Raw genomic sequence first — 11,658 nt, forward strand, 5'->3', positions numbered from 1 at the left:
TTGTTGAAAGGTGCTTAACCTGCCGTAGGATTAAGGCCGAGCACCAGAGATCGCATGGTAGGTTGCAGCCGTTGGAGGTTCACGAATGGAAGTGGGAACATATTACCATGGATTTTATCACCAAATTGCCAAGGACTGCGAGGGGAGTCGATTCAATTTGGGTGATTGTGGACAGGTTGACGAAGAGCGCCCATTTCCTTGCTATTAGTGAGAGCTCCTCCGTAGAGAAGTTAGCAGAGATGTACGTGAGGGAAGTGGTATCTCGGCATGGGGTGCCGATCTCGATTGTCTCAGATTGGGATGTACGTCTCACTTCTAGATTCTGGAAGAAGTTTCATGAGGAGCTGGGTACTAGGTTGCATTTTAGTACCGCATATCACCCCCAGACAGACGGACAGAGTGAGCGGATGATTCAGATGCTCTCCGGGCATGTGTGATGGATTTCGGAGGGAGTTGGGATACGTACTTGCCCTTGACAGAGTTTTCTTACAACAACAGCCATCATTCGAGCATTCGTATGCCACCCTTTGAGCTGTTGTATGGGAGGAGGTGTCGGACCCCCATTTGCTGGGGAGAAGTTGGACAGCGTGTTATGGGCAGTACTGAGATCGTACTTCAGACGACAGAGCAGATCCAGTAGGTCAGACAGAGGTTGTTGACCGCTCAGAGTCGTCAGAAGAGTTATGCGGACAGACGCTGGTCCGAGCTTGAGTTTCAGGTCGGCGACTTTGTGCTCCTGAAGGTCTCTCCTTGGAAAGGAGTGATTCGATTTAGGAAGAGGGGCGAGTTGGGGCCCCGATATATTGGTCCATTTCGGGTGGTCACGAGGGTAGGTAGGGTAGCCTATCGTTTGGAATTGCCAGTGGAGTTGGGGCAGATTCACGACACTTTCCATGTGTCGCAATTGCGGAAGTGTATAGGCGATGAGTCGACAGTGGTTCCTTTAGAGGACATTCAGGTGGATGCGAGCCTGAATTATGCTGAGAGACCAGTGGCAATCAGAGATCGGAAATCAAGGTTATGAGGAACAAGGAGGTACCCTTGGTTTTGGTTCAGTGGCAGCATCGGAAGGGGTCCGATATGACTTGGGAGCCGGAGCGTGAGATGCGCGAGCAACATCCGGAGTTATTTGCAGAGCGAGACTTTGAGGGCGAAGTCTAGTTCTAGTGGGGGAGAATTGTAATAGCCCGCATTCCCAGGTATTATTCATTCTTATATTATGGTATTTTGTGAGGGGACTCGGTGAGTTGGAGCTCAAACTCACCGAGTAGGATCGCGATTTTGGACGTGGATTCGCGTCTGGACTCGGCGAGTCCAAGGAGTGGACTCGACGAGTCCATGCTGATTAATGAAACCCTAATTCTCCGGGTTTAGAGCCTAGTTAAGGGCACTTATAGCCTCCCATTGCGGCTACCAGTCCCTTGAGAGAACCCTAAGAGAGCTAATTCGTTTTGGGAGAGAGGAAATCACTTTTGGGCCTTTGTATTCTTTGTTTAGCAAGAGGAAGGTGGCAAGAGCAAGGAGGAGGTGAGATTTCAGCAGATCTAGAGTCCAGAGGCTTCATTTTGAGGTAATGGTTCGAATCTCCTTCAGTTATAGGGTTGATCTTTAGAGTTAGGGTTTTATAACCCCTTTGGAGAGTGATTATGTGAAGCAAATGGTCCCTCTTCGAGTTGGTGCCTAGGATCTGGACTCAAAGAGGTCCAGAGACCTTAACCATTGGATCTTTTTGGGTTATTATGGAGTCATTGGACCTAGGTGGTTATTTTTGGGACCAAATCACCTTTTTATGCCTCGTGGGGGTTATACAAACATCAAGTTTCGAACTTTACGTGACATTCATGCTTGGGAAGGCCATATCTATGGTTTGGGAACGCAGATCTAACCTCAGAAGGTCAATAAAAGTGTGTGCATGGCATGAACTCGCTGAGTTGTTCTTGGGACTCGACGAGTAGGGTTGGGGTTTCATGTAAAGTGTTCAGCGAGTGGACTCGTCGGGTTGGGGGATAACCCAGTGAGTCAGGGAGAGTCAATATGGGGTTGAGTCAAGCCGGAACTCGCCGAGTTGTTCTTGAGACTCGGCGAGTTGAGTCGCGGTTGCCCTGAGATTCATGCCAGGTGGAACTCGTTGAGTTAGGGGAGTGCTCGACGTGCCAAGAAAGGATCCGAGGGAGTAAGGGAACGCGTATAGACTCGCCGAGTTGCTTTGGTGCACTCGCCGAGTACGGTCAAAGTTGACCGTTGACCAGAGTTGACCAGTGTTGACTTGATAGGGTTAGTCAACCTTAGTTGTAAAAGTGCTAATTAGAGATATATTGTATTATAGGAAGATTATAGTTCGGGGGATCGAGCACGAGTGTTTCCAGGGATTTGCGAGTTATCGAGATACATGAGGTGAGTTTTCTCATTATACTTTACCTTGAGTAGGTAACTAGAGTATGTGATACAGTGTTTGTATGCTATATATGTGTTATGTGTTGCACTTCATTATTCTATGTGATTTATGCTGTGCATGTGTACAGAGTTAGAACCTGAAGGTTCACAGGGTTTGGGTGCACGGACCCATAGAGTTATAGCCTCGAGTGGCTAATATGTGTTATTTTGGGGAACTCACTAAGCTTTGTGCTTACAGTGTTTAGTGTTATTTGTTTCAGGTAGTAGTGATGAACGTGGGAAGGCGCCGGCTTGATCCGTACACACACACGGGATTTTATGTTATGAGATCTTGGGATTTTTGTATGACATGAATTGTATTTCAACCATGGGTGTTTTTACGAATATTAACTGAATTATATTTTTATAAAATGAAAAAAATTGTTTTGAAATTTACGGTGTTACATGCATACCAAAGAGTATTCCCAGCATACACATAAAGTCATGTGTTTCTCGTAATGGGGCTTTGGGACCAATTTTGCAATAAATGTCACACTAATGGGGTTAAAATGGAAAATACATGAAAAATGGATGTTACAATTCTCACCCACTTAGATTAGATTTTTTCCTCAAAATCACTCCTTCCTACTTTCCATACATAACCAACAACTTGGACAATTATTCCAAAACTCCAATCTGAACTAAGAAGTCTACTCATACAGGTGACTACCTTCCCATACTACAATCACAACGCAATATTAGAGAAACTTACATACCCATACTAATATTGAATCCTTGGCCCACTAACTTTAGCCATTGAATAATAACCATCACTACTATGCCCGAACTTTGAAAATCTAATACCTTGTCTGACTCCCAAACAGGCAAAACCAACCCGGAACATAGTTAATATGACTTCACTTCACAACTCGAACCCTACAAAACAATTCCGAACCCAAATTATCTTGTTGTTACCAATAAAAACAAAACCTATGATTATTTACTACTGATGAACCCTCCACTTGAAAAGAAGGCGACTCCAAACACGAGTCTTAGCTACATAAGCGTTGTAGTGAAACACGAACAACGTCAACATCTTCAACAAACTCCCTTTAACCACTTCTAAATCAAGGTATCTTATAAAGAAAACTTGGAAGAATACTCAGAAACCCACATTTTCCAAAAAAGAACTCAAGAATCTTGAAATTACTCAATCACGACTACCTTTCTCTCCCTAATTGTAAGACCCAACTTCCAGTGAGAACCACATAACCAGGAACTCTCAAAACTACAACCACAACCAACTCTATTAATATACTTCCCAAAATCGGGAACACATCAGTTTTAAACTTCGAAACCCATACTCTGAGACTGTTGATCATCCATTCGTCGAACCTATCCCTAATCCTTGACTAGGAACACCACAAAACCGGTGAAAAAATACTTAAAACATACCGATCGTGAATTTTGCACAATCCCAAATCCAAAAAATTATGCCCAAAAACCTTAAATAGACACAGGACTTATTGACAAGTCATCATCAACTCACTGATCCCACGAGCATAATGATGGTCCATCTAAGAATTTCACGTTCCATCTAAATCCCTTATCAATTCAGGTGTACCTCCACTTAACAAATCGCTCGAGACATTCACAACTAACTTCATGACCCGAGATTTCATATCCGATACCCAAACATTGGTAACCAAACTCCTGATAAACAGTTCGCAAGCAAATGGGGTTCATAATGCAAACACTCCGCAAGAGATTTCTAATTCACATCTATTACTCCCAACAACCTTTAACTAGCCACATGATCCAAAACAACTGGTGACTGAGTCTCCGGACCCCCACAATGCACTAACACCCAAACATGCCAAGAAAACTAACGATCTAAGACCGAAAAGTCTCCATCAAAAGACTATTGGGTCTGACCCATATGAATCATACAACCATTGGTTCACGATACATCGTGAGACCTGCTAACCTCTAAACAATAAGGTCATGGTACTATGCCGATTTTTTTGTCATCCCATCAATGGCTTGAAGACTCATGACCAGCACCATAGGGGACTAAAGATACCCAACCAACAATCCACCGACTTGCATGAACCCAATCAACATCCCTCTTAATGCTAACTGAACACAAATACAACCATATGTTTCTATTATGTACAATTCCTTTCAAAATACATGCAACTGGAAATGCAAAATTGGGCAAAAAAATGTTCCCACACAAGCAGAGAATGAGATAAGCGGTTGCACTTTTGTTCCAATTTAAGGGCTACAAACCAATTCAGAACCATGCCAGTAACTTGAGCCAAGTGTTCTCATGCTATCTTATTTAAACTACATACATCCCCAAAGGAAAACATATAACCACCCTAGATCTATTGCACTCCTTCTTCCTCACAACCCTTACCCATCAGATGTGGTGCCAGTAGATCTAACCCAAATGACGAACCCCAACCGCTAAATGAAACATCCTCATGAATGGCCAAAGACTAATATCCCATACCTTGATTGAAATTGGATAGATCCCAACAATGCGCATATAGCTTGATAAAACTTCAAGAGCCATCAAAAATCTTGTCAAAACCCTGGTCGGGTCAATCCAGATACCAACACTGCCGACACAACATGCCAAAGTTGGATTATGCCCATATCCAAAGCCACACCTGAAAAATTAAGCAACGTTATCCTGACATCCGAACTTCCAATAATCTTGGACATCTGCTAAAATCGAGCCTGCTCTGAATAATAATTTCACAACCAACCATCGAGGGTACCCATAACCAAGAACCAAAATGTATAATTTACAAATTTGAGAATAGGTTGACGCATCCATTAAAATCCAATGAATACAACTCAAAACTTCCGAAGAACCTTTGTTATTAACGATGAATGAAGAGACCCACGATTGAGAGTGCATTGAAAACTAACCCATTGATCCAATACACTATTGGACAAATCCCGTGATGGATTAAACATACCAAACTCAAAAACTGATTAATCTATCTGCAACTACTCATCCTATACTATAAATATCAATCTATACAACAAATCGACTAATCCCTCAACAATCGATACTCAACCTGAGCGACCCAAGTGGCTCTTGACCTATTCATCGACGTTACCAAAAGGAACCTTTGGCTACAATGAGTTCCTTGTCCAATGTCACACCCCCGAACAAGATGGCGGAAACGTCCGAGGGATCGCGTGACTTAAATTGAATATCATGCATCAATATATTACAACTGGAAGTGTTCACATCAAGTACATTGTTTTAACATTACATATCCATACATAAATTGTTTCATAGATATCATAAACAAAACACCCTAACATACTTGGTACTTATTCCTTGGCTTACCTGTTACCTGAGAATACAAGTTATTTTGAAAAACGATCAACATATGAAATGTTGGTGAGTTCATAAGTATGTTGTGTTAAAATGATTTGTGTAATTTTTAAACCGAGAAAATCCGATATTTTCTGAAAAGACTATTGTTTTAAAAAAAGTATGAAGATCCGTACCATATGCGTGATGATTTCAAAACATGCATAATTGAAGAACTTTATTATTAATCGTACAAGTGAAAATGTTGAACTTCCCCGAAAAACCCGATGTTTTCCAAATACATAAAATACAGTGATTTTCAAATTGTTATACCACCACAATGAATGATTTTGATTACTCTTCCTTGATTACTCGGGTGATGTTGGATTAATTAAGGTTTGTGAGTTGTTATAAGCATGCATTAGAAATGCCTCGTTTATAACTACATTTTACAAACGATCCTTAGAGGCGTCGCCTGTTATAACTCACTTAATCCAACCACCTTGATTACTCTCGGTTATCGCTTAAATCTGTTTACGTCGATTACTCACAAGTCTAGCAAACGAGGAAAAAGGAGGGGTACAATCCTGCTACTTCCGTGAGTTTACTTTAGGCCATCGGGGATGTGAAAGACTCGTTGGCCCATCTCGCATTTGATTAGCTTGACCTTACTGGCAATACTATTGGATCACTAAGACCCAAAAGCATTTGACAGCCATTCAAGGTCCCTTTATATGGAATTGGACCATAGGAGGCCCAATAACACATAAGTGTTATCCCTTTGGGCCCAAAGATCATGTGAATGGACTTGCAAGGTCCAACAAGCATGATTTGAAACTTTTAAGCCCAAAGTTTGAATAATTAATCATCTTAGGTATAGCTTAACGTTTTGTAGGGTTTGATTTAACGGTTGTTGTTTTTGTATCGATTCGAGACCGATCGATTTGTTTATACGATATTTGGAGTTATACATGTATTTGTCTTTCGAATTTTGTCAACCGTAGATTAGTATTTTTGACTCACTCTTGTATAAATAACATAATTGATTCACAAATAGTGGTTTGACCCTTTCAGCCCCTTTCTTTTGTAAAATGACAATTTTAGTCGTTAATATAAAAGAAAAGACATTTTTAACCCTTAAATCATTTTCTTGACACCTTTGTATCATAAATTTTTTGAAATGGTGGTTTAAACTTAAATTTTTTTGTTAACTGTTTAAGTCCTTTTAGAATAGTAATTTTCGGCTAAAATCGAACTTTTTCCAATTTTTACAGTTTTGGCCCGAAATCCAAAAACTTTACATTTTTTTTATCCTTTTTGGAAATAAAAAGCATTTTTGACTCTTGAAATAGTTTTATTACCCTTTTATCCCTTGTTTTGAAGAAAGTTTCATTTCAGCCCCTTTAGTTGTCATTTTTCGCAATTTTTGGGCTTATTGGGCTAAAAGGCCCAAAATTATCCCATTAAGCTAAAAATTTACATTTCAAGTTCTTTGAAAATTTTAATATTTAGAAAAACGATTATGGAAACTATTTTGACTCTTTTGGCCCTTATGAAACCGTGATTTGGCAACTTTTAACCCAAACTTTTGTATTTTTGACAATTTAAGCCCAAAAATGGGTTTTATGTTGAAGTATGTTTAACACAATCTTATATGTTATTATTCTTGGCTTGTTTGATGTAAAATAACTTATATAATGTTTGTTTACTTTCTCATGTCATGGATATTGAGTTAACACCCCTTTTTAGTTACATGTTCATCACTAAAAACACATAAAATCATACATACATGCATAAAATCACACATAGCATACACATACACATAGATCTACAAATTTTCTTGTATTATCCCCCATAAAACATAAGATAACCGAAAAGAGAGGGGTATAAAACTCACCTTGAGTTGTGGGTTCGGTTTTGAAGAAGATTGGGAGAAGTTTGATGTTATTTTCGGCCCTAGCAAGTCTTCTTGGTAAATCTCAAACTTAGATGATTTCTAAGAGAGTGATTATGATTTTGGATAGATCAGGAAGAGGTTTTTGATAAAACAAAGAATCTAGATCATAGATCCAAGCATGAACTTACCTCAGATGATGAATTTGTGGAAATATCTTCTTGAAAAACCTTCTAAATTTTAAGAACTTGATGAAGAGTGGACGGAGTGTCCTTGAGAGAGTTTTGAGTGAAATGTGTGTGTGTTCGTGTTGTGTTCGGCCGAGAGAAGAAAAGAGAGGGGAAGAGAGTGTAGATGAAGTGATGGTTGTATGGAAGCATGATACTTTTGCATGGAAACCTAACAAGTAATAGTGAGGTGGCATAGCAAAAGTCAACTCTTTCTTCTTGGGTTGTTGGGCCGAGAATGGAGAGGAGAAAGGAAGAAAATGGGGCCTTGCATGCTTAAGCCCATATCATGATTTAATTAGATAATTTTTGGCCCAACATAAATCAAAGAATGATTTTTATGACCTATTAGGGCTAAATTAAATTGGTTGTGACCCAATAAAGCTTATAAGACCCAAAATATTAAGTTTCATGTATATGGGTCCAATTAGGGCCCATTTGAGAGTTCTATGTTCAAGATAGTTAAATTAGAAGCTTATTGGTCCATTAGGCCCAATAAGGAAATCCTAGTCCATAATGGACTTAAATCTGGATTTCTAGGGTTTCCAATCCTTTGTTGACTATTTGCAGTGCTTGTACGAAGTGTTTGATGGAAGTTTTGTTGTTATTGAATAAGCGTCATACATGCTTTCACATTGTTGGTTCACATTTGTTATCATTGTTCAATGTTTAGAAGGCACCAAATTCCTAGTTGTGACAATCAACAACTTCTTTTCACGAGGACGACTCTTGCATTCATGAACACATACATTAGATGGAATCTTGCATTGCACCTCATGTTGACCAAATCCTGAACCAAATTTTTGCACACTTGAACCGAAAATCCTTGTGACTCATTCTTTTGAAACCATAAGTTCGAACAGATCGATGATTGTCCAAGAAGAATACCTAATTCTCCCTCACTTGGGGTTCGCACTGTAACATCCATAAATTTTACGCCAAATTTAAACTTTTCAATTATAAATAAAATCAAAAAGCGTTTGGTTACAAAAATGTTTACAATTCAATATCCATCAGAGTGTACCAAAATTATAACATAACGATGAGGAGCGGTATGGTCATGCCTTCGCGTTGCCATGATCTCCTGAAATACCTGAAACAATAAACTGAAAACTGTAAGCACGAGGGCTTAGTGAGCTACCCCCAAAATACCAATACCACACTGACAATACCATATCAGTAATAATCAATCAATCAATCAACATGCATACTGGGCCATCGACCTGACTGGACCACCCTACCGGGCCTACAGTCTGCCTGGATCTATCCCGAGCCTTCGGCATGACTGGTCCGCCACGTGGGCCTACAGTCTCCCCGGACCGCTCATAGGGTATGTTAGCCTTCAACACAAAGTAGGACCTCCTCAACCTAACCAACAAGAAAATAACCATGTGCTCATAACTATCATATACTGAGATATATAAACATCAAACATATCTATCTCACTGATAATCAATCATAGAATTATCCTGTAACTAGAGTACGGACCTAGCAGGTCACTAACATACCAATCCCTTCGGACCATAAGAGCATAACATACTGTCTACCCTGATTCCGATCTAATAGATGTCAGACCCCCGAACCGAACGACGAAAACGTTCGAGGTCTCTTGTGACTCAAATTGAATACCATCACAATGAATATACATGAATCATAACACAAATCATCACCATGCATTGGAATATTACAACTAATATTGCTTACATTCAGTACATTGTTTAAACGTTACAATTCCATAACATAGACTGTCTAATAGATAGTTTAAGCAAAACTCCATGCCATGACTTGGTACTTATTCTCCGGCTTACCTGTTACCTGAGAATACAAGTTATTTTGAAAAACGTCAACATATGAAATGTTGGTGAGTTCATAAGTAATGTTATGGAAAAATGATTTTTGTGGAGTTTGAAACACCCAAAAAATCCGATATTTTCTGAAAAGAGTATTTGTTTATAAAAACAAGTGTGAAGATCCGTAAATATGCTTGTCGATTTTGAAAACATGTATAATTGTTGAACTTTGTATATATCACACAGGTGAAAATGCCGAACTTTTCGAGAAAACACGATGTTTTCCCAATACGCAAATTACATGACTTGTTTATTGTTATACCGATATGATGAATGTTTTTGATTACCCAGGTGACATTGGATTAACTAGGGTTTGTGAGTGGTTACAATCACGCATTAATGAAAATGACTAGTTTATAACTAGATGTTACCAACGATCCCTAAGGCGTCGTCCGTACTACTCACACAATCCAACCACCCTGACTTCTCTTGATTAACGCCATGAATCTGATTACTCGAATTCTCATAAGCCCAACAACCGAGGAGAAAGAAGGGTACGAAGCCCCCTTTATTTCCATAAGTTATTCAAGGCTATCGGGAATGCGAATGGCACTTGGCCCAACTCGACATCACTAGCAGTACTAATGGACCATTAAGGCCCAATAGCATAGTAGAGCTATTGAAAGTCCTTTTACATGTAATTGGGTCATAGAAGGCCCATTAACATGTAAGCGCGTTCCCTTCAGGCCCAAAGATCATGTTATTGGGCTAGCAAGGCCCAACAAGCACGATTTGAAACTTTCAAGCCCAAAGATTGAATATTGACTCCTCGTAGTTATCACGCGTTTATTAGAATACTATGGTTTATTGATTTTTGTTTTGTTATTGATTCGAGACCGAATCAATTCGTTTTGTAACGATATTGGTTGTTGACAATGTTTTTGTTTTTATGTTTCATCGGTAGTCGTGGATCTTGTACTTTGTCTTATTGAATTAATTTGTTTAAAAGTAACAGTTTTACCTTTCACAACCTTTCTTTTGTAAAAATAGCACTTTTAGTCCTTTATATAAAAGAATTTCATTTTAGTCCTTAAAACATTATTTTGACACTTTTGTATCATAAACTTGTTGAAAAGACATTTTTAGCCAAAATTTATTTTGTAAACAGCTTTAGTCCTTCCAGATTGATGTTTTCTCGGTTAAAACCCTCAGTTTCACAACTTTGACAGTTTTGGCCCAAAATAGAAATTTTTTACATTTTTGATCCTTTTTGAATTTGAAAAGCATTTTTGACCATTGGAATAGTTTTATTACACTTTAAATCCCCTGTTTTACAGAAAGTTGCATTTTCAGCCCCTCAGATTTAGAAATTTCGCATTTTGAAGCTTGTTGTGCCAAAAAGCCCAAATTTAGCCCATTAAATTCAAAATTTACATTTTAAGCCCCTCAAAAATGTTGATGCTCAGAAAAATTATTATAGTAACTGTTTGGACCCTTTTGACCCTATAGAAATTATAATTTGTCGGTTTGGCCGCTAAGTTTTGTATTTTTGACCTTTTATGTCCAAAAATGGATTTTATGTTCAACTACGTTCATCCTAACCATATAAACTATTTTTCTTGACTTGATTAGTGTAAAATAGTTTAAGTTATGTTTATTTCCTTCCTCATGTTTTTAGATCTTGGTTTTACACACTTTTTGGATAACATATTCATCACAAACACATGATATCACACACATACATGCATCAAATCACACATAACATATATTTACACATAGATCTACACATTTACTTGTATTCGCCCCGCATAAAACTCATAAAAACCGAAAAGAAGGGGGGGGGGGTATGAAACTCACCTTGAGTTGTGGATCGGTTTTGAAGAAGAAAAGAGAAGAGTTGTTGTTATTTTCGGTCCTAGCAACCTTTCTTGGAAGATCTCGAACTTAAAGAGCTTCTAAGGTGCAAGATCACAAGATTGAATGGATTTAGAAGAGATTTTTGATGAAATGAAGTGAGTTAGATCATAGATTTAA

This window comes from Lactuca saligna, chromosome 5, assembly GCF_052625555.1.
Source record: "Lactuca saligna cultivar CGN05327 chromosome 5, ASM5262555v1, whole genome shotgun sequence".
NCBI lineage: Eukaryota > Viridiplantae > Streptophyta > Magnoliopsida > Asterales > Asteraceae > Lactuca > Lactuca saligna.